We start from the raw sequence: 25265 nt of genomic DNA, 5'->3' as shown, positions 1-25265 counted from the left end.
TGTGTGGGAAGGGAGTGGAAGTAAAGGTAGTTTAGGAAATTTGATGACTGTGTAAGACCTTGGAGATTCCCGAATTAAAGCGTACGGTCTCTAGAAGTATCCATCCACGAGTAGAATTGTGTAATTTACCCTTGATGATCGAAGTAATACCATATCAAACCATAGGAAGATAGCTATTATTGTTGACTGTAAGGATCGGCTTAGAGTCTTGTGGTGAAGGTGATGGTAGAAAGGCAACCCACACCTCCGCATTTGTGCAAACGTAAACAAGATTTATTTCGGAGAGAATTCCAATTTCAACGATCCTGATGCGAACGATATGATGATAAAGTGATAGTGGTGTTCGCACCCACCTTCACATCTACCGTGTCTCCGTGTTGTTTTTGTTGGCCAATGTATCATGATCATGCATGACAACTAAGCAAATTTAATTCCCTGTCAACAAATGCATCTGTTGACATATATTATTCCTCCTGGGTCGAAGATCAAGAGTGTGAGATGAACCCAGGAAATCATTTGCGTTTTGCATCCACAATTGTTTTCCTAACCAGATTTGCTCGTACGACCCAGGCAGCCCTAAATCTCGATTACTTTTTCGAAGAGACGTATCAGCTTTTGTAAACAATTAATTTAATCGTCGATTATTGGCGTAACTCTTAGCTTGCCCACGCATGCTAACATTACTATCCAATAGGGATAATTTTCCCCTACATGTAGCGGTGTTAGTATGCGTGGGCGAGCAACCAGTTACGCTAAACCGACAATCAAATGCATTGTTTTCAAAATCTCGTCCGTTAATTTCACAAAAAAAAAAATCACATTTCTCAATTCTAGTGAAGGTAGTTTGATTTCCTGAGAAACATTTCATAATTAGGGAATTCGATATTGATATGTTCCCGGAAGAATGCTTGATATATCATCCACGGGAATTTTACTATCAATAAGTTAAAAGAAATTTCCCGTAGAAGCTGGTGGGAGCTTTTTAAGGACGATGGAAAGAACTTTCCGAGTAGCAAGAAAAAACTTACTGAGAAGGTTGGACAAAATATTCCTGATTGACTCTGTCGGTAGATAAACATCCAGGACGGAAGACATTTCCGGGCCAAGTCGGAATAAATATTCAGAGAAACTTTCAGAGGAAGTCGGCAGACACTTCCGGGCAAGTCAGCAGAACTTCTGGGGGACGTCGCAAGGAGCTTCCAGGAGAAATCCTTAGAATTGTCCGGTGTTAGTCAGCAGAAACTTTCAGAGCAAGTCTGGATAAAACACGGAAAAAAACATCCAGAAGAAGTTGGAGGAATCTTTCGGAGATAGTCAGAAGAATCTTCCAGGGTCAGGAACACTTCCTGAGAAAGTCAAAAATCATCATAAGAAAACTAACACAAGCTTCCACGGAAAAATGGAAGAAAGTTGCCGGGAAAAATCCAAGAAAAGGCGGAATAAAGTTCCTGGAATAGTTTTACGAAACTTTCAGAAGATTACAGAAAAAAAAACTTTCAGGATAAGTTGGATGAGTCTTCCGGAGAAAGTTTACAAAAAGTTTCCGGGGGTTGGCTGAAGAATTTTCAAAGAAAATTAAAAGAAACCTCTGGATGTAGCTAGAAGAAACTTCTTAAGGAAGTCAGAATAAATCGGGGGAAATTCTGGAGTAATCGGATGACACTTCCTGGAGTAGATGGGTGAAACTTTTTGAACAAATTGAAAACAAAAACTTCCAGAGATGCCAGAAGAAACTTAATTCAAAAACAGCTTCCAGGGGGTATAGCAAATATTTAAATTAAATTGTTAAATCTATTTAATACTTTATGGATATTTATTTACACAGAAGTTCTACAACTAACTGACTATAATTTTTTTTATTATTTCACAAAATAATATAAACGGAGGTTCCACCTCCTTTCCATTCGGCTTAAATTATCCCATGGTGTTTCCCATTTGAATAAAAAGGTAAACAAATTTTTCATGGGTATTTGTCATACAATACGATTGAAGTGGTTCATAGTAAACATCGCATAAATTGATCCACATCAAGACCATATGAGTAAGTGGTGTAAAAGTTGACCCTTCTTCTTCTTCGCATTTCAAGCTTATTGCGTTTCGCATATAAGCTTATTGCGTGCTCTCAACTTAGTGTTCTAGATGTACTTCCACATTTAATAATTGAGAGCTTTCGATGCCTTGTACCATTTAGTACGAGAAGGGAAGACGAGAAATTTTCCAACCCGAAACATTCCTAGACCGGACCGCGAATTGAACCCAGCCATCTCCAGCATGGTCTTGCTTTGTAGCTTCACCTTTAACTACTGAGCTAAGGGAGGCCCCGTTCACCCACATCTTGCATAAAACTTTATTTTTATTTGCCTTGGAGCTCTGGCCATCTCTCCTTGGTTGTCTCAGTGACAAAGCTCAATTGATTGCTACGGATTTAATATCTAAAATAATCGGAAATTAATATATATAAAACCGACTTAGAGAGATAGAAAAATTATGGAACATACAATAAAAGAGGTACCCAGGTATGAAAACATCGAGTTATAGAGAGAGCATTGCTTGCAAAATTGACGGAACTTTTAATTTTATACAGTTGAAGAAAATATAGAGTAAAAGAGAGTTGATTTGACTTGTTTTTCAAATATTCGTTCTGCAACTCCAAACTTGGTTTGGAGAGCTCAGCTTGCACGGACTTTATAAGAACTTGTTCTAAGTATGTCAAAATATATGTTGATGGGCGTAGCCAGATGGGAGAAACAAGTTATCCCAGTATTTAGTCAAAATTTCAGCAAATGATCTCAAAATATCTTCAAAGAAGACTATGAAAAACTTTTGAGAGGTCAAATTTAGACAAATAGGGTTAAGATCTAATTTTCGTCACGGTTCACCTTTCCATGCGTACCATTAGATTTGATATAAGGAGTAACAAATTGTTGAAATATTGATAAAGTTTCAATTCCGTCACAACCAGCAAATCCAAACACATAAAGCAATCAACGATACAGACTACGACTACCATAACAAACTCGCTCTGTAACATAGCTCGATCGGAGTGGTAGAAGGATAATGATACAGCTTTCCCCCGAAGAACGCGTTTCCCACTGAGTTGCACCCACCACTTTGTCTCGGTGGAAGATGATACACGTGTGTTAATGGGATTTTTTTTTGTTATGTCTTTTCTCAATTCAAATCAAGCTATCTCCTCATCCGTGTATATTACAACAAAGCAGGCAAGCAATATACAGCTATCCCCTGAACAACGCGTTACCCACTGAGTTGCACCCACCGCTTTTTCTCAGAGGGGGTTTCAACCAGTCGGTCTGATTTTTTGCATGTGAGTAGTGCCAATGGAGAACTAGTCACACGCAGAAAATCAGAGCGCCAGGTTACAATTCCTCCGAGACAAATTGGTGGGTAGAAACCAGTGGGTAGCGCGTTCTTCGGGGGAAAGCTGTATATCATTATTGCTTTCCACTGCTGACATAGCGTTATCATTCGGTTCGTTGATCGCTTGTCATTTTGTCATTCGGAGATATTTTTGATTCCTTGGTCACAACACATTGGAACGCCATTGAATTCACTTCATTATACGATTGAAGGGAGAAAAAAAAATGATTCGCTAGGAGTGGTCTTACAGACTTTGTTTTGTACCTTTTGAACTAAACTATCATAACTTCAAATATATCAATAATTTTGAAGCGAACGACTCAATCATACGTGGTGGAGTCGTTCGCTTCAAAATTATTGATATATTTGAAGGTTTTGGCCAATACGACGGAAATGTAGTACTCTGCGTTCTTTGAAATCTAGAGCTTATGTTAAAATTAAAACTTGCCGTGATTTCTAAGATTTTGGAACTAACATAAATATTCAATATAGCGTATTTCGAAAATTTACAAAATATGTACAGTGGTTTAAAACAAAATCAAGATTTTGGCCTAGCAATATTTCCAATACTCTTGGTAAAATTTTCGGCATTCGTCACTTTGACTGTTTTCAAGTTCTCAGTCATAGTAAAAGTTTCATTAACCAGGACATGGGAAAATAATTTGATGACTGAATCAGGACTAAGAATCATCTTAATTATTTCGAAACTAGTATTTTATGTTCTAGAATTCATATTTAAATTTTCTACTCGCCAGAAAGGGTTGCAAATCTGAAATTTTACTGGGTTTGTGAGTAATTGTGGTAATAGTGAATTGGAGTGCACTCATTTGATAATTTTTTATTCGAGAAAAGGACACAATTTTCTCGAACTCTTTGTATTTTTTAAATGACCACGCAATCAGCTGAGTATGGTGCTGATAAGAAGCACTTCCTAATGAATGTGGGCGTCTTGGTGGAATACCTGTATAATGAGAGAGAAGGATTAGTAAGTTCCATTTAATTCCACTACCTTATTTGCTTATCCTTGACACATACGCGTATTTCGTCTACAATGTGCAGACTTCTTCAGTGTCTTGTACCAATACTCGACAGTCGAGTATTAGTACAGAACACTGAAGAAGTCTGCACATTGTAGACGAAATACGCGTATCTGTCAAGGATAAGCAAATAAGGTAGTGGAATTAAATGGAAATTACTAATCCTTCTCTCTCATTATACAGGTATTCCACTATTCAAATCGACGTATCTGGTTTTGTAAACAATCACTTCAATCGACGATTTGTGCCAACTGCTAGTTCGCTCACAGAAACTAACAACAATTGAGAGATTTTCCTACATGATGATGGATTTTTGTTTGCGGGGGTGAGTTAGCAGTTAAGACAATTCGTCGATTGAAGTGATTATTTACAAAGTCAGATACGCGGATTAAATAGTTACGCTTGATATATATGTATTATCCTACCGATTCAGGAAATGCAGCGAAGTTTGCGTGTTTATTGGAGATCAAAACTTCCCCCCTTGTGGTGCGAATTAGAACTATCGAATGATGGTTTCGAAACATTGCACGTTGATGTAAAGGCAAAAACAAAAAATTAAAAAAGCTTTTATTTTCCGAGAAAAAATTGTTTCTTAAATTGAGGAAAAACTCTCAATTTAATATTTTTTTATCGATTTTGGTAACTATTTTGTCAAATTGGTTTTAAATTACTGCCGTTCTACGCATATCTGTCCTATGTTACTTTTGGACGTTTTTCCCTTTGGTTCATAAAACAGTACTCTTTTAGGTAAACTTTTGAATGAAAATAGTAAAACATGTTATTTGTTTTGGGCTTATTTAAAAACAACATCAAGTCTAATTGTCCCGTGTTGAAATTCTACGCATAACTGTCCCACAAAGATTTTTTTTACTGAATCTTTTATTAACGAATCGATTTGAGTGCACAAATGATTGAAACAGGACTTATATGATCAAAAGAAACTCAATGAGTCATTTCGGGAAGTAGTAGCTTTATTTTATGATGAAAAATATTAAGCCAGACGGGAATTCATATTAAAACACCTGATTATAGGTTAGATTTCAAACTGTGCATTATTAGAGTAATAATATTCGATTGATAAGAAGCAGTGTAATGATCTTAAAATAAACCAAAGGCAAAATAACGTGATTTAAAATTCAATTGTATGTAGCAACGAAGTATAGACATCTTCCAATATTGGCATGATTAAAAAAGTACGTATTATTGTCTAAAACAACTCGAAGCACCGCAGTTAACAATGATGGCACTTTCTTGATATTGTGTTCATTCCTCTAGTTGATAGCTGCTACCATATTTTTTAGTTAAAATAAGGTTCCTGTTGACTGATTCAGAATATCTGTTGTCGTAAAGTCCTTCCGTAAATTTAGTCGTTAGAATGTTCTCAATATACTACCGTGGATGCATTTGGTTGAATATAATGAAATCCTTACTGTGTATGTTAACTTTTCCAAAGTCTTTCTTGAAATCATCGAAGTACACGCTCGACAATCTTATTGTGTTCTACACAGAGCATTCATCATTTGTTTCTCAAGATGCCCATACTTATAGGCTTTATAGATGTAGCAAACGACGATTGCAGTAATGTCAACTCACTTATTGTTGGTTTCTGTTAATGATGCAAACCTATGCAAACTATACACTTTCAAAACTTCGCGGAGAACTCAAGCACGCTCATGTTAACATAACCACAACCACAAGAGTAAAGACGGCAAACGCAACGTGGCCATCAAAGTAACACGGAAAGTAATAGTTCTTAGTGGGACTGATATGCGTAGAATTTCCTAGTTCATAGCAAATTTCTCGGCATAAAAGTCCCACTGATTTTTTTTCGTATAAAAATAGGCTTGATTAATTTCATTGAATGTAATTTCTGTGTTTTCACTTAAAACAATTGATTCTGTTGAAATATGAACAATGCACTAACTTATTTTAACTTATATTTCTTTCAATGAGCAGAAATGATTCGAAACATTATTCGCAATGTTACTTTTAGAACATGGGACAGATATGCGTGGAACGGCAGATTAGGTCCTGATAATTCTTCCAAAATTTGAACTGGCCATTTGAAGTATAAATGGGAATTACTATGCGAAATGTGAACATTTTGTTCTCAATGTCCTAGCCCTTCGCCATAACGATTTACGGAACTGTCCAGGAAAAAAGTATTGAATTTTTGAATTGACCTTCTCCAATTTGTATGAAACATTGCCTAATTGTATAGTATGGGCAATGATTAACAATTTTGCTTAAATTTGGCCATTCTGGATCTTGTAAAATGTTTGAAATGGCGTCCTTCAACACTTTCAAAAAATTGTAACGCAGACACGGCATTTCTGTTCAAAATGACGTCTGAGGCAAAGGGGTAGGAACAACTAGTGTCTCTCTAGGGAAAATAAACAAAAATGTGTGTTTTTTTTTTAATTTAATTCATGTTAATTTAAAAAAAGGTTTAAACTAAAATATTTCAAATTGTTCTTGTCCGATTTTTGAAAAAAAGAATCAATAAAAATCTTATTAACAATGTTCAAAACCATGGACACTTTAAAACTGACAAAAATCGTGGAACAAAAACTTTTTGTAAATTTTTTAAACTTTTGAGAATACGATGTTTTGTTTATTTTTTCACAGAAAATGATGTTAACTGTTCAATACAGCGTTTTTGCATATAAATTTCCTAAAAAAAACTTTTTAAAAATAGTTCTAAAACCCGATCAAAAGTTCTTATTTTACGATTTTTGTAATTTTTTAAGTGTCTATAATTTTCAATATTTCAAAAGTTTGCATTTTCATAAGCATTTTTTTTTTAATATTTTAAAATTTGGGCATTGGTATGTTTTCAGATACATATTTAGGGTTTTAAATTTATTTTTGAATTGTACATGAAATTACTAAAATGTATTTTGTTTTATATATTTTCCCAGAAGAAAAAAAAAACATTATTTTTCTTTACAACTTTGTCTCAACCAGTAATTACCATTAGCAATGTTTCGACCAAAAGTGTCGATTTGCTGCAAGTTTTTGGAAAATTTCAAAGATGCCATTTTGAAATATCTTCAAGATCTTAAATGGGCGAATTTCAGCAAAAATGTTAATCATTGCTCATCGGAGATGGTCGAGTTATTCCGATTCGTCATTTGGCTTGGAACAGCTTCATTCAAAGTTGTTTTGCCTTTTCAATTGTCCTCAGATTTCCTTTGAAACTTTGTTCAGTGTTTTTCTTTGAAACATGTCTGGGCTTTGTCATACAAATCCAGTGGAATTCTCCTCATAATTACCGTAGACTTGTACTCATAATACCCTTGAGTCCATTGAATTCTTTTCAGAATGTCCTCTGAAGTCTTTAAGAATACTTTTCAGACACCCTAGGAGTTCTCTGTAAAATACCCTTGGAATTACGCTTGCACGGTCAATCAAAGTAACTCACTGATTTTGAGTCAAACTGACTGAATCTCTTTTGATCGTATACAAATTTTACTCACTTTCGTAAAATTTGACGGCGAAAAAGGAGATTCAGTCAATTTGACCCAATCAGTGATTGTCCGTGCCTTGATTAAATGTCAATGAAATTAATGTCGTGGAAAAGTAACCAGGCACGTCGCGCTTGGTGGGGTCTTTTGCGCCACTCCCTCCGGGAAAAGAAATGCTTGATTCGATGTCATTTTTAGATCCTTAAAATTTATATTGTTCTTTGATATTTATGTAAGAAAAAATCTTCCCGCCATCCCAACAATAGATTTTTCGCTAAACAATCACATAATCTACGGCCATTTCATCTCGTGCAAAATTAGAACGCCAGTAGGTTTTTTCACTGCGCTAACTTCAACCACCGCCCTTCTCAAGCAATGTTATTTTTTCATTGAGCAAAGCAGGCCGCCAGACACTGAGTGGAGAACGAAGGGAAAAAAATTGTCCGGAAAAACTGAAAAATAAAAATAAGAATCCCAAACAAGGTGGGGGCGGAGAATCGACGAGCAAGAGGAGCGCAACCCTGTTTATGAGAAACATCCGGAGTTCGACACGCATTCTCACACATTGTGTGTTGTTATAATCGAACCAATATAAAGCCGTGTGCCGTGGCTACCGAGTTGAAGTGAACATGTGAAGTTCGCCGGAAGCGGTTTGGGGGTTAAACGACGTACGAAGAATAATAAAAATAAAGAAGGAAGGTGAAAGTGATTGAGCTGTATAAGCCGAAGCCGACCGGTCGCTGTAGCCTACCGTGAAAACGCGTGAGCAGGGTGTGAAAATAGCCGTACCAGCTTACTGCGATTGTGAACGGGGGGTGCCCGAGCAGCAGGCGACGGCACAGTAGCATAACATCCGGTAATTGCTTGTGTTGGGGATAAGGCTTCTATTTTTATTCGGTTGATAGTGCCGGGGACAGTTTAGGGTGTGTCCTTGCACGATGTAATGAAACCCGGAAGTGGGTGAGTGGGGAAAAAAGAGCAGGCGCAATTTCTGGTCAGTGTGATTTAATGCGTTTTTGTGACACGGTTGAGTATGTGAAGCGTGTGAATGTGCTTACTGCAGGTGACATAAAGCAGCGTGGCGGCGTGGCAAAGTAATGGGAATTAATTCCGAAGTTGATAAATCAAATTTAGAAGCTTGGGTCGTTTACGTGGGTTGGGGTGTGGGATGCTGTTTTTGCCGACACGTTAAAGTGTTTATGTAATGTTACGATGCTTCGCCCTTGAGTAGGGTCCAAGGGCTAGAAGAGAGGAAAAAAAAATGAAGAAATGAAAGTACGAGGGAAAATGCTCACGTGATGCGAATTTTGTTTTTGCTGTCGGTAAGTCAGAAGCGTGTTTTTTTTCTTTATGAGAATAAACGAAGCGAAGAGAAAACAGATGTTGATCCTGATGATGCTAGTGTGCTGATGACGATATCCTGCTGCCGTTGATGATGTGAAGCAAAAAACGACAAACGAGAGTATGTGGTGATTCCGGCCACCAGCTGGTTCGATTTGTGTGCCACCTAAACTTGCAGCAAATCTCCACCGATGCGAGCTCAGAGGAATGTTTAATCAAGTGGAAAATGGAAAAAGGTATTTATTTATCATAATGATCGCTGTTCTCCATTAGTTTCATATAGCTTATAGAAGACGAATGATTAGTACGGGTAGGGTTGATGATAATATTGAATTTTAATTATAAATCTATACATTTCCCTACACACCGTCCCACAGTGCACGGCTTTGACATTTCCGTAATAGTAATTAGTCAGTTCGGCTCGAGCCATGCCTACTTGATTAATTCTCCCATTACATGATAATACGCCCGCAAATAGGAATTGCGTTTACACTAGCATTCACATCTGGACGTCTGCTAGCCTACTGCTACTACTACTGCCTACCCTCTACTTTGTAATGATAATGACTGATAAAATATTATCTATCTGGAGATTACTCCCTCGTATTTTGCGTGCTTCTGTATAGTGAAACTTTTTTGTTGCAAAATTGGTATAGGGGAGGGTTGGGATGCGTTGACCATTTAATGTATTATGCCCTAGCTATTCATTATTCCAATACGAAAATATCTGAAATGGTTTTTGACTGATGCAGCTTTGTTGACATAAACAAAATGGCTATTTATTGTTTTAGTGGGTCGTAAACTGTTAATTAGTCGCGTGGAAAATTATGTTTTTTTCGGACTGTTTGTGCCATAAATGCTGTCTGTTCTTAGCACAAATAATTAATGTCGACCCTTCCCACTGGTAATGATTGCTATACGGATGAATAAATTCATTTTTTATTTTTTATAGATTTCAAAAGAAAAAATCTTACCCAGTGGGGAGACTTGATCCACTCGAGCTGGGGAGACTAGAATTATAGTTATATCCCGGGGACTTTTGGAACAAGCTGAAGTTAGGCCATCGTGGTCCTTGACACTCATTATGGTGACTTTATTTTTCAATGTTGTGGGATTTGATGTCAAATGATGGGTTTTGGTTGAAAAGCAGGGTCAAATCTTAATATATATTTAAGCGAAAAATACTCTTAAGATACTAATGCTGTGAAAAAATCTTATTTACTGAAAAAATTAGATATCAAACCATTTAAAAAAAAATTAGGGATCCTCACCATAGGAAGAATGTTTGGTCCGCTTTTCTTAACTTCAGGAAAACGGTTTGAACTTCACTAAACATAATTTTCTCCAACTGCTATGGTGATTGAACTGTGTCTTAGTGACTGGCTAAAAAATTGAATTTACACATTACTGAGATATTAAACAAACAAAAAATCAAAAAGCGGGATCAAGTATCCCCATCTTCCCCTATGTACCAACATAAATATGGAAATGAATCGAATAAAAATAGCAAAGTCCATCACATACACTTTTATCCCTTCCCGGCCGACTGCTACAAGCACAATCATTGCTGTCTGTCCGCCTGTCATTCTCTCTGGCACTCGGGAGCTTTGCTTTCCGCTCACGGATGTCCGTCCATTATTATGATGCATTCACTTTTGTAGAATGGCGTAGAAGAAGTGCAGCAGCAGGTGGATAGGTGTTATTATCTATCTGTTGTTGTCTCTGTGACATGGTGTGGGAGTATTCCCAGCTGTGTTGGAGCTCAGCTTGGATTGTTTGTTTACAACTCACCGTCGTCAGAGTCTCTAAAAGGCTAGAACCGTGCTTGTACGGTAGTGGCTTTTTGTGCTACCATTTGGCTAGCGTTCCGAAGCTACCGGTGTGGCACAGTTGACATTTCCTCCTGCCCGGTTTCACCCGCATAGTTTAGCTGCAACGTTGAATATAACAAAGATTTGTGTGTTTTGTTCATTGTTTTTCCATTGCCTTCTAATTAACGTATGTTTAGTTTTTATGTAGAACTGGAATGCAGGTTTTTGTTCATGCTGCTGAACTTTTGTTTAGACCTTCATCAAAATCAACGGACAATCCTTTATCGGTCAGTTTCGCTGCTCCAGATTCGATAAAGATCCTGATTTCCCATCACCGACTCATAAAGTTTCCCGTTTACCGCCGGGACGGGACTTGACAATCGAGCTTCTTATTCTTCTTAATGTTTTTGATGAATGCCCGTCGAAAATTTATGCGTGGTCTTTGACGGACCAATGATGCCAGGATTGCATAAGGATGTTTGATTTGATTCGGAGTTTCTACCGCAGTATAGCACTTTGTACATCATTTTTGCTCAATACAATAAAAACAACCATACACAAACAACAACATCCATCGCTTAAAACACGCAGTGCACTCAATTTTTCCAACTTTCGTTGCGTAAATATAAACAATTAACATCGCCGTTGACGTCAACATTGATTCCGGCATCACTACCAGTCAGATTGCTGTGATCCTTTTTATTCCAAGGTTGCTACTGTCAAATCAGTACTGTACTGATTACTGGCTCGGATTTAACAGAAAATTGGCTTGAAATCGCTACCCAATTGTCAAGTCACGTTCCAGGTTTCCAGGTTTACCGCTCTGTGTTCGGAAATCTGTAAAATTCGCGAACAAGAATCAGTCAAAAAAAACAAAATAAGTAAGTTTGTCTGCTTCGACCTTCTATTAGCCGTTTATTCTATTTCTTTAAAAAAAATTGTGTCTCCAAAAATAAGTAAGTATTTAAATTATTTATATTTTTCCTATTCCTAAAGACAAGCATGTCAAAAGAATCATGAATATAATAAACAGATCTTGATAGAGCTGGAATTAGGGCGTAACAGCTTTTGTAAACAATGACTTCTCTGGATGATTTCTCAAAACTCAAAGCACACTTACGCCAACCAACATAACCAACGGGAAGGGGAAGTCTTCCCCTACCCGATGCTGACGTTGATTTGAGTGGGCGAGCCTTGGCTTTCTAGAAATCATAGAGAAAAGTCATTGTTTACAAAAGCTGTGACGCCCTAATTCCAGCTCTATCTAGAGATTAACAAATATTTCAAAGATGGAGTTTGCTTTGCCTTAACACTTCCAAGTCTCAGAATCTTAATCAAGTTTCTCATTCCAATGTCTCACATAGTTCTCTTAGAATCTTAAATACTTCTTCATGACTAAGATTATAAATTTTATCGGATAAAAGCCTCAGTGTCCAAATTTGTACAAATTTGTTGAAGTCTTTCCAAAGTGTTAGAATCCTTAAAATTTCAAAGTCTCAGATAATTTAATTTTTACAGTCCACCCACACACTCACTCATGTGTCCTGTGAATCTTCAGTGGTGCCAAGGGCCAACGTCAAAGAACTACATCCTAGGTTGGTGAAAGCTTTTGCTTTAACCTGACTCAGGTAAATATTCATGTTCCATTACATCATTATTTTGTCTTTTCCTGTGTAAGGTCTCCTATCCCTGTGATAGGCATTCTGGGAAAGCACTGTATGTGAATCCCGTTTAAATGGAAGCAACTTATCAGATTGTGGAGGAAAGTACTTTCAAGCCATAAGAATCAGTTCAAATTAGAAGAATCTTATGCATTGACATTTAACTAAGAAGATTTATTTTTATAATGTCAATATAAAGAAAGAGAGAAGGATTAGTAATTGCCATTTAATTCCACTACCTTAATTGCTTTTCCTCCAAACTCACTTTTGTAGAACATATAACAATCATAACGAAAGCAAATGGTATGTTGGGTTTCATTAAGAGGGGAAATGTTGGCTTCGGCAATACCTTAACCTATTATCGTCAGGGAGGTAAACAACGTTCTTGAGAGGTCAATTTTGGCATGTGGATACATTGTGTTTCAGAGCATCTATTCGCCAAAATTGAGTGTTCTAGGACTTTGTTTATCCCCTGACGATAATAGGTTAAGGTATTGCCGAAGCCGGCCTTTCCCCTATTATAGTATGATCAGGACCTGATTTGGAATCGATGAGTGTGGGCTTCTATAATAGACGCCCACATTCATCGATTCCACATCAGCTCCTGATGATTATCCCAAAGTTTCACTTAAGTACAGATTGCAAACTTTTCCATAGATCATTACGGCGATGGGCTACAACGATGAGAACAAAAAGCTCACTTTTCCGATAGTAATTGCCTAGGGGCATCCCACTCTAAACTTTGTACTTATAAAGTTCTAACTGATATCTTAGATACCTATAAATACTTAAAAATACTTAAGAAATACTTATTACTATATTGTTTCCCTGGTTGCTAGACAAATTTCTGTTGTTTGTTTACTCAATGTTGCCAGGGATTTCATGTGTTAGGTTGGATTTTGTGCATTGCGAGCATTAAAGTATTTAGTGAATAAATCATACAAAAGAAGAGATTTACAACTTCAGAGGAAAGGTCAATTATGGTCTTTCGATTATGAGAATGTGTCTTTTCTTCTGACATAAGAGACAATTTGAAAAAAATCTGCTTTCCAGCTGCACCGATTCTCAACCTGAACTACCCGTCTCTCTTATTTACGTAGCTATATAAATAAGATTGATGACGATTCTGAAGATTTCCTGCATAAAGATGATGCGCGATACATGTAGATGCGAGAAATGCAAGAAGATTTATCGAAGATTGATTCGCTAGTTTGAGATTTTTGATGTGTCGCCCCCCTCGTAGCTATATTTGAGATAGTATTTGAGCAAACCCAATTTTCTGAACAAGTTTCATTATAATATTCACTCCTATTCCCTATTTGGATCGAAACGGATTTGGAGAATTATCAGGACCTGATTTGAAATTGATTTAGCTTCAATGCATATATTATTATATATTCATATATTCTTATAACTTGATCGGATTCTTTTGACATCAAAAGTGCTTTTTCCTCCACAATCAGATAAGTTGCTTCCATCTTAACGGGATTCACATTCCATCACAAATTGAAAAATTTACAAAAGGTGGGTTTCAGGTTTCATTGGGAAAATAATTTAGATCATATTATTCATTTCAAACTTCTGCTTAACACGGTCGTTGAACCGAGCTACAGGCAATGAACAAAGTGCATTGAAAAATAGCTATTATTGACTAGGCCAGCGCTGCCCAACGTGTGGCCCACGTGCCAGACGTGGTCTCTGGATCCCAATAATGGGCCGCATGAATAAAAAGAGTTTACTTTACATTCCCGTGCTTTTCTTACGGGAAAAGTAAAGTAAACGCTTTTATTCATACAACCTAATGATATACTTCAAACCCAATTTTATTCATCTTTATTAATTTTTGCCCAGAATTAATGAGAAACAAACAACATTTAACTAGAAACATGTTTATTAAACATAGAAACCGATATTTAAAAATAGCAAGTTTAGAAAGGTTGGGCAGGCCTGATATAAAGGATTGCGTCATCCACACCGAAAGGTACAACTGTTGCTGCCGGTCTCGACAACAGCTGAGAGCGAACGGAGTTGCATAGTACTGACATATTTTTCAAGACAGAAAATCCTGAAGATTTTTTTAAGACAAAATCTTAAAGGTTTGTTTTTGTATGTCTAATTACCTTGAAGATTCTTTTGGAGCTCTGCATGGCTCTTGTTTAGAGTTTTCTCAAAAATTACCCTAAAATTAACCCCCGAGCACAAGGGGTAATCAACTCTGCACACTGTGCCGAAACACATCGTAGCACACTGATCGGCACGTTAGAATATAATATAAAATGGAATCTCTGCTTTGACTTGAAATTTTAATAAGCGTTGCTAACGTAGTAAACGTTTGTTTACTTCAAAGTAAAGGCGATTTTTTTTCAGAATTTATTTTTCATTTTCCAACGAGAGTATCATCAATCATAGCATAAAAGGTTGCACAATCGGAAGCATTCATGTTTTGGGTCCTAATAGGCCCACTTACGTATTAACCCCAGATGGAAATACGATACGGACTGAAAGCAATTTGTATAAACAAGGATAATTGCATAATCCGGTTCCAAATTGCAGCATTGATGTACGGTGTCAACAACAACCCGGTACAGAACGATCCCGCCATTCCAAAGATGCAACTGTAACAGCAGCAGTTTCTCCCGCAGAACCACTCCATTATATGGACTGTATTAGCAACATTAAGAAGGATGCTGCTAATAGAACTGTGAAGGTAACCACACCGGAGATAACGGAGCCCTCGACGGAGCCAATCTGAATCACGGTATTTATAAACGCGATCGGAACCGCCAGCAGGGGATAAGTATGCAATTCCGGCATAACCAAGTAAGGATGGCAACCGGTATCTAGATCCTGAACCAGCATTTTTTTTTGTTTATTAATTTATTTGATAAGGCTCAACCGAATTAACTTTACAGAGCCGAGGATTCTTGGTCACTATACAATACATCTTAAAACTATAGTCAAAAGGTACAACACAATAAACACTTTATTTTCCGTTATCCAAAAAGCCTCCTCCATCAGAACTGAAGCCGCTTCCAGTAGTTTCATTGTATGGCAAATTGTTGTACGCCAACGAGGGTCAGAGCACGTCCATTTCAGCAATGGACGCAAAACGTGGTCAGCACTCACACACTCATCACGAAACAGTTGCTTTCCAAAGTCGACGACGCATCGACCGAAAGAACTGCTGATGAAGAACAATGAGGAGGACCACACAATGGTTGCTGCCGAGAAAACAGACGATCGCGTAGCACACATCGAGAGTGGCCTGCTTTTGTCGACAGCCGAGTGAACACTGAACCAGCATTTGCATGCTGCTGGAAATTATTTGATGGACGATGAGGATAAACGGATTAAAAGTAACAAGTTGAGAGCCATGAGAAGGAAGAAGAGCAGGACTATTTATTTTTGTGTTGTTAATTAACAATCTAAGTGATTTCATGGGTCTGTTGGTTGTTTATTTATTAGGGTGTTCAAAAGTTCAAAACCATGGACGCAGTCGTTTGACTCTCCCACCAAAACATGTTTAGCAAATTTAGATGAAATCAGTACCCAAAAGTTAAGGATAACACTAAGAACTGAAGGTCTATTGCTGCTTCTACTATCGCCAGTGGGAATTTTAGGTCGAATCCTTCTTGATTTCTAGGTTGTAGCATTGTCCGAGTACATTTTCCACTTGCCGGGTGGATCATAAGTACAGGTTTCGGCGAACGACTACCTGAATGAGACACGGTAAAGACATTTCTTGTCCTGGATGGACAGCTTCTGCCATCACTCACCTTTCTCCTTCTCGTGGAGGAGTTGAACTTAATGGTTGGCAACGGTCAGCGTATACTGGCTAACAGTTCCAGCAGTGGCCGACGATCTCGCACTTACCAATCTTATCACTAGTTTGGCATCGTTAAAGCAAGAGGAATGAATGTTGCATATAAAGAAAAACTCACATTCGTATTATTCGTATTATTTGATGAGAGCTTGGCAGTGTGAACAAACAATCTCAAAAGTCATAACTGCAAACTCATGGGATACTGAGATCGACAGCTTGATTATCACACTTCGGCACACTCGGCCCAACGCTTGCCTCAGCTTTCGGCACAGATAAAGTTCTCAGTACAGATTGAGGTGTGCAGAGTTGAATACCCCTTGTCCGAGCATTCTTATAGTTCTTTTCAATACAACCCTTTACAAACCTTGGAATTGTCTCTGGTGTTCTTTTAAAGTTTTCTTTATAAATCTCTAAGAATTCTTTCCAGAAAACTAATTTACTCTAGCATCATAATTACCTTAATAACTCTCATGAGTAACGATTGGAAATCTTCCTGAAAATTCACCAGAAAATTTCATCAGCATTCTCTGAATATTATCTAAATATTCCCTTACCATGGAGTACACTTGTGACTTCATGGAGGGAGTACACTTGTGGCACATTTTAAAATTAGTGGTTTCCTAAGAATTCCCTTAGAACTATTCTCAGAACCAGATTCGCTTTGGATTATAATCAAAATACTGATTAGGAATCGTTAGTATTTGTTTACAAAATACTGTTGGATTACTTCTAAGAACTTTGCTCACAATCAGCATAAAACTGTTTTCTGAATTATCATTAAATTATTCTCATGACTGACATAAAATTCTTCTTAGAATTCGTCTACCCTTCTACTCCCATTTGTCTTAGAATTCTACCTCTAGCTTCCCAAGATATCTGCCCAAAAGTTTCTATGAGTTCTCTCCAGAATACCTGGAACTATCTCGAGAATTCGTTTTAATTTTGCCTCAAATTGCTTTGGAACTCTCATCATAATTTCCTTGAAAATTCTTCTCTATGCTATAACGCTGTAAATTCAGCCAATTTCAAGAGTCTTGAACATTTTCCAATGACCAGATTTTTGTTATTAATTATTTCTAGTCTTAAAGATAAAGGTCCTAGTCAGTAATCTTCAAAAAATGATCTAACGGGTGTTCAATAAAAAATGAGAATGATTTCAGTGCCGTCCAGCGCTATTGTGAGAGCATCGCGACTAAGTTGCGTCGTCTGGCTGACCAGGGCCCCTTCTCCAATATTCATTGACTGTTTTTTTTTTGAAGAATAAACATTATGTTTTTAATAAAAAAATACTGAATTCGTTGAAAATTTTTTTTTACTAGCTATATGACTGAAACAATTCTCATTTTTTATTGAACACCCGTTAGTTCGTAAACTCGAAAAGTTTTCCCTGGATCTCAATGTGTAGCCAGTTAGAAACATTTTCGAAGTTCATTGTTTCAGTTTCAAAAATTTGGCTTGAATTATTGGCCCATTCTCCTTAATCCCGTTTGGCCTAGTAATGTTACAAAAATTTCAGCTTTTATGAACCGTTGTATTTTTCTAAAAATTGGAGTCTTTGGAAAGCTTGCACGATCTAGACGGTCGATGAGACTGACTCGAAATTGAGTCTAGTCGATTCATTTTCCTCAAAAGTGAGTTGAATTTCCAGGAAAATCTTCTCGAATTTAGAAAAATCGATAGAGGTTTCACTCAGTCTATTAGTATACTCATAGACTGAGTAAAATTTTTCAATTGTTTTTCTCATATTCTGTTTCTGTAGCTTTTCCTGGCTCTCCACGGCTTTTGTCCGCAAATTTAACTCACTTTGAGTATAGTAAATCCACTTTTGACAAAATTGAGTCGACTCGAATCAATTTTGAGTCGGTCTGATCAACCCTGTGAAACTCAAAAAAAAAAATCTAAATTCGTGATTGCAATATATAGGGGAAAAGTAGGCTTCGGCAATACCTTAACCTATAATCGTCAGAGGGGTTAACAACGTCCTTGAGAGCTCAATTTTGGCATGTGGATACATTGTGTTTCAGAGCAACTATTGGCCAAATTTGAGTGCTCTAGGACTTTGTCTACCCCCTGACGATAATAGGTTAAGGTATTGCCGAAGCCAACATTTCCCCTACATAATTTGTACATAATTTTGTACAAAATTTTGTACTGAATTCTCCGGATACGTTCATAAGTGGCTGTTAGGAAGTTATTTTCTCTGTTGGAGCATTCTTATGTGGACCTAAGAAGGAAGAGAAGACAATACGGGGGCGAAAACGAACCACTTTTCGGTCAAACGCGAACCAGTTCGTGATTGGCCGATTTGAATTACGTAAGATAGAGATAGAGATAGATACAGATACAGATATAGATAGAGATAGAGATGGAGATAGACATAGAGATAAAAGAATAAGAAGTCAGTTGTCTCCTCTTCCTCTTGGATGTGAACAAGTGACTGAACAGACTGGCAGCACTTCTTGGCGAAAATACACTGATCAAATGAATGTGATAGAGAAGCATTCTCCATGAAATTTTTGGGATCAAATGAGTTGATTCAATTCACCTTCGATATGGTCAATTACCTTAAAGCGATCACAAAATGTTGAACATTGAACAGCTTTTTGGTCGATCTTTTCGGAGTTCAAGTGAGTTCAAATAAATTTATCTGGGCTTAAGTTTGCATCGCAATTCGGCTTCGATACCACTGAATCTAGGGGGAATGTATGTTGTGAGAATCTAACTTGTCGTTCGCCGAATAAGTGTGGCTGTCTGTCTGGCACTTTTAACTACGAGTTAATACCGCAACACAACAAATTAACATTTTTAATTTAGTACAGTGGACCCCCGTTAATCTGAACGACACTAGGTGCATATGAACGTGGATCATTTTTAATTTAAACTTCTAGTAAACTTACAACCATCAGAAAAACGAGTTGCTCGTAGCCTTATTTGATGTTTTGTTTTGATACTGCGTTCCGTTTCGCAAGGTTCCATTTTGCTTTTCATTTTGAGCAATTCTTAGTTTGCACGGCGTGCAGATTAGCGAGGTTCAAATTAAAAATCTCCGGGGGTCCACGGTATGTGGTTTCACGAGTTGGGGTTTTCACAAGATGCCGTTCGGCTTTGCTGGTGGTCGTAAGCAGGGCATCACAATATCAGCTTCAATCGACAAAATCGAAAAAGAGACTGCTAGCTTTCTTCTTCTGTTGAAGTCAAACAGCTTCGCAGCATTCTAGAACCTCAGTTGGCCTCTACAAACAAGTTTTCAATCGCTTGTCTCTCTTTATCCCGTCATGGATCTTTCTTTCAAGCTTCGGTGAAGTAGACGAGTGAAAGAGCGATTGATTTTGATAGTTTCGCCTTTCATGAAACACATCACAGGAAAATGAAAATATATATATTTAAAGATTTTTTCACGGGAAAACACCCTTCCATCCACATATTTATCTAAAAAAGTAACGAAAACGGGACATACCGCATTTAAATTAAATTTAAAGAGTGGTGATAGAGTGTCGGTGAAAGGGATTGAAATCCATAATGAGGTTTCGTTTGAGCTCGATAATCGACTTTACTTTCATTGAAAGTGATGAGCAAAGCAACGAGGAGAAAATCCACAGCCTGCCTTTCGTTCTAAGCGTGTTTTTTTTTTTTCATTTTCGTTTCGTGCTGATAGCCTAGCTATCAGTTATAGAAATGATGCGTTGAGCACGTTGTATGAAAGAGACAAAACTTGAGTTCCTTTTAGAGTCCTGGTCGTAAAAGAGCTTTCAGCCATCTCTGTAAATGCTACATTGCAGCAAAATTACAACAGTTCACCCTGGTTGATCCGGATATATGGTCCACTATTCAATTCGGCACTGCCAAACCCTACCAAATGAAAACATAAACAACTAAGTTATTAACGAAAACTTCGTTGCTATTATCTATACTCTTGGTCTGTAGCCTACAAGGTATTAGTTTTCACACTGGTGCCCAATTATAAATGACGTTTGGGTACATTTTAATCCGGCTAGATACTGTACATATCTGTTGAAGTGCGCATGAATTTCTAGGTGATTTTCTTCTATACAGTAAAAACAAGCTACGAAAGCTCTGCTAACGAAGTGGAAAACAGAGTTAGGTCTTTGTCATCACAATGAAATCAATATTAATGCAATTTAAAATTCTACAGTATGTCCTTGTTCCTGTAGCCCTGACAGAAAAAAGCCATTTGAAAAAGCAACTTCTCATCCGAAGGTCAGCCCGCAGTGCCGCATCCCATCGCTAAGTCCGGAATAATTAATTGGACCAGTTCCTTTCGACACTTTCTCTCGGTTCTGCTGTAATGACTTGTTTTCTGCAAGCAACCATCGTTCATTTTTCCTTGCACAGATTCACAATCCCTTCCGAAGGTCCGTTTGTGTTTTTTTCTGTTCCTGTTTGCAAGCTGCTTCTCTCCGATATTCCTTTGAAACCGGGAAAGGCCTTGGTTGATGGAAGCTTAGCCGAACAGAGAGAAGAGTGAAGTGCTCTTGAAATTATTTCACTCCATCGATTTCCCGCAGGCCCAGCCATTGTTCAAGTTGAACTTAACCATATCCTAGCAGGCTGTGTGAACGAATGAGAAGGAAGATGGAGATGGTAAAGGCAGTAGGCAGTGATTGGCAAAGTTCCAACCGTAGCCACCCTCCCAATCCCGAACCGTCCGTATTGGGGCATGGAATCGGGATGCTTTCCCTTCATCCGACCGAGGTGAAACCTAGTCAATGGAGAAGATTTCATTTTATGTTTTATTAAATGGAAGGCAATAAAATATTCATGCTAGACAATGTATTTCCCACATTGTGTTTTGCTGAGCTCTGCTCTGATTTGTTGTGGCTTCGTAGGTAAGTGTACCTGAACCGAATAAGTTTTTGCAAGACAGATTAACTGATCTCTCCAGGTTTGAAAATGAATGCGACATATGGGATTTAGGTTTGTATAGCATGCCATGGAACTTTTCAGGCGTCGTTTCGATAGCAACTGAATTAGGGAGCATGACTAATTCGTACACTGGAAATTGGTTTAAATGCATGTAGCACATTGAATATTATCACTCCATTGTTCCAATATGATTATCTACTCGCATAAAGGATAAAGCTATTTGTTGCATTTAAGTAGAAGGATTCCGAAAGTTTCAACCCAATCTTCTTAGTCAATTGCCATAGAAACGATGCATCGAAAATCTCCGTCGTCGTCGTCGTCTTGGAGGTTATGCTGCTTTACGGTCTTCTGTTGTACATAGCACATATACATAGCACGTTGGCATTTTTCGTCGTCAGCTTAGGTTATAGTTATACATATACGTTATTCGGTGGGATTTAAACTTGTCTCGATATTAGAAAAAAACCATTGTCTAGTCTCGCCGGAGCAAAGTTTCACGTGAATATGCATTTTCCAGCTAGCTGCTGCTTTGCTTGCTGCTTGCATTTGCCAAGTCATCCCGAGCAGGAACAAATATCTCGATACCTTAAATTGGTATGGATGAGCCTGACATAAGAGGTAAAATACCAAAAGATAATACCAAAAATATGTTCCCACAATACCATTCCAATACCAAATTATGATAATGCAATACCAAAACAATACCACCCAGGTATTCTTTGGGTATCGAAATATCAATTTTTGGTATTTACAAAGTATTTTCCATGTAATTTTTTGGTATTATTCTTTGGTATTTTACCTCTTATGTCATGCTGGTCAATACCAAATTTTGGTATCAGATCAGAATTAGGTATTCATTAGTTATTTTCTCCTGCTCGGGATCCCACACCCATAAACTTGTTTTTTGCTGTGTTCCGTCTGGTTCATATTTTCCTCCTGATGCTTTGTTGTCTAAACTTACATCTCAGTAACCAAAAAAATGTTAAGGTTGTCAAGGAAGATGAGGTAACATAATCGTCGTCAGTTATTTCATAGGCACCTTGACAATTAGGTGTTTCGTACTGCTTCTGACAGCACTTCAGAAGGCGAGCCACCTTTGATCGTATTAACTGGTGCAATTTACTCGATACATTATTTCTACATTATGTCCTATTATTACTAAAAAGAGCAAAATGTAGACACAGTTTCTCGCCACAAGAAGCAATGTTTGAAGGGAAATCACCGATTTTTTTCGAATATCTTCATACTACAAAATTGATTTATCCACCACTGGATCTATCCGATTTAATGGTGAAAATTAATATACAATTTGGTGTAAGTAATTTTATTGTTCAAACATGCTTTATTAAAATGACACACCTCCACATACAGCTCAATAACGTGTAAGTGGATTTTAACCTTTTTTCCCGGCAACAGAAGGGCTGTAGCTACGTTAAGGGGCGTCTTGTTTAACAGGGGAAAGCTCAGGGGATGAACAAAGCCATTCTGACGAGAGGGATATGTGCTCAAGTGCTGTTCACTTTCACTGGTATACTTATATAGATAAAGCGGGACAATTTCCGTTGCGTATGTACCTACGTCATCCTACTTGTATGTCTGTCGTCAAGAAAGGGTACGTGGAATGTGGTGCTGTAAAGCCTAAAAAACATTTTTTTTTCAAATACGACGCTGACGTTATTTGGGCTTAGTCCTTCAATAATACAGGATAGAAATATTGATAAGTTGTATGCAATTGGAAAACAAAACGTTTTGAAGTGAACTTCCACTCGTCGAACAGCTTCTTCGTGTTTCGATAACCAAATTCGACTGAAGTTTTTTTTTCCTTGATTTGTTTTCCGTCGATCTTGTTTTCCGTGCTGAGCACCAATGCTACCGACGCCAGGGAGGCAGCTCCCACACCTGTACCCTACCTATCGACCCATCAACTCATGAACCGGGGACCAACGGCTTTACTTCCCTTCCGAAGGAAGGCGTGATCAGAGATGTTATGCCTCAGAACATCCCGTCGACGCCGACTGGGATTGAACCCAGGCCTGCTGGGGTGAGAGGCAATCACGCTTACCACTACACCATCGGCGCCGCTGACTTCAACTGAAGTATCGGTTTGAATTTTAAACACCTCGCAAACAGGCTCTAAATTTTCAAAAAAATGAATACTAAGAACTCCATTATATTCATGAATTAAAATCTTGTGTCATCACAGTGTTTGTGATGAATACTTATCGCAATTATTAATCTCTGTAGTTATTGGTGACGCCAATGATGACTGATGACGCATCAAGTCCCAGTAGGGATATAATAAAGCAAAAGAAGAAGATGAAGATGAAGAAGATTCCCAGTCATTTTCAAAGGCTAATCAGTGTTCATCGCAAACGGGCTGTATCATTTCACCCGACCGAATTTCAATTTTGAATTAGGGTTGATGTCCCCAATGTCAGCCTATGTGTTTTTAATATTGTATTTTTTTCACTAGCATCCAAAAATATTAGTTATTATTACTGGTTGCTGATCTGGCCATAACTAGAGCCAGGAGACAATTTCTAGGTCCCTATTATTTGCTGCTGAGAAGCTGTTTCGAAGCTAAGTAGAACCTCCACGAGGCGTTCCATCATTCGTTCCATCATTAGTTCCATCATTCGTTGAGTCGCAGCGTTGAACCTGAGTCGACTATTTACATCCGAACATTTGTTTATCTCAAATCGAAGGAAGACATTTCGCGCAACTACCATAAACCGGACTAGTTTATGTTGATCTTCGTCAAGCTTCGTCTACAATTTGGACTTCTATTTTTGTTAATTTTTATCTTTTCAAACCAGTAACGTTGGGAGATCACCTTTTTTGTGGTGCGTTACTGGTATAAGATCTACCACTGAACCCTAGTCGTGACAACTTCAAACTAGGGCATCAGGATTTTCCAGTAATCAAAGGATCACATTTTAGTCCTTGTTTTTTTTTTTTTTTTTTTTCTCTGTTCGGGACCTAACACTACTGCGACCAGTAAATTGATCTATTGTAGTATATCCCGTGTCCTTAGTTTAGTGCATGTCGTATTACTCCATCACTATTGAGAAATGATGAAGTATTCGATTTTTTTTACAGTTGCCACTCTTGCATTTATCGCAAGGATCCGACTCTAATTGAAAGGTCCCGCTATTTATACCCTTCGGAGTGTTGAAACACCCTCCAAAGGCGCGCCCCTTTGTCAGTCAAAATTGGATTCCTTAGCAACAAAATTAAGGTATGACACCGATAATGACCATGCATCAGAACCCTAGTCTTAACCACTTCAAACTAGGGAACAATGATTAGAAGATTAGGAATCACATAGATGAAGACAACTAACTCATTTTTTTCCTTGTTTCAAGATCATCCTCGGTAGACAAAGCCGAGTTTTGTCACTATCAACAAGGCATAAAAAGTAACAAGGACTAAGATGTGTTCCTTGGATTACTGAAAAATCCTGTTCCCTTAGTTTGAAGTAGTCAGGACTAGGAATCGGTGGTACATCTTACATCCCGTAACGTACCACGAAAAGGTGATCTACCCACGTCCTTGTTACTTTTTATGACTTGATAATAGTGACAAGACTCGAGTTCTGCATTTCTATATTGTATATTTCAAATAAAAAAATATTGTTTATGTTAATAGATTTCACATAATCCTTTTCCTTTTGTCCTTCTCCTTTTCCTTTCCATCTTCTCTTTCAGAGAGCGAGTAATGGCGCATAGCCATAAGTCATAAAAGGCTAGGACAAGAGTTAGTGCTCATGCCCCAACCGTCAGAAGAAAATGGAGCATCAAACCTTTCTAGCTTTGATGCTTCCAACGACCAACCAATCATATAATTACCAAAATCGGAACGTA

The 25265-nt window shown here is 37.8% G+C and overlaps 1 protein-coding gene across 7 annotated transcripts in view; it reads left to right on the top strand.

Annotated features, from left to right (window-relative positions):
- Nucleotides 1–25265, top strand: part of LOC135709734 (transient receptor potential-gamma protein-like) — a 330483-nt gene that overhangs the window by 4801 nt on the left and 300417 nt on the right. The window contains exon 2 of one of the 7 annotated variants that reach the window (XM_065232109.1): nucleotides 8282–8738. The exons of 5 other annotated variants lie outside the window; for them this stretch is intronic. The gene's annotated coding sequence lies outside the window, so the exon portion shown is untranslated. Of the gene's footprint in view, nucleotides 1–8281; nucleotides 8751–25265 lie in introns of all 7 variants that reach the window. One more of the 7 variants, XM_065232107.1, reaches the window with a different exon arrangement.

Source organism: Ochlerotatus camptorhynchus, unplaced genomic scaffold (genome assembly GCF_037179485.1).
Source record: "Ochlerotatus camptorhynchus isolate MF236.1 unplaced genomic scaffold, CSIRO-AGI_Acam_v1.1 ptg000363l, whole genome shotgun sequence".
Lineage (NCBI taxonomy): Eukaryota > Metazoa > Arthropoda > Insecta > Diptera > Culicidae > Ochlerotatus > Ochlerotatus camptorhynchus.
The sequence above is the reverse complement of the archived record's forward strand: the minus strand, read 5'-3'. Positions and strand labels throughout refer to the sequence as shown.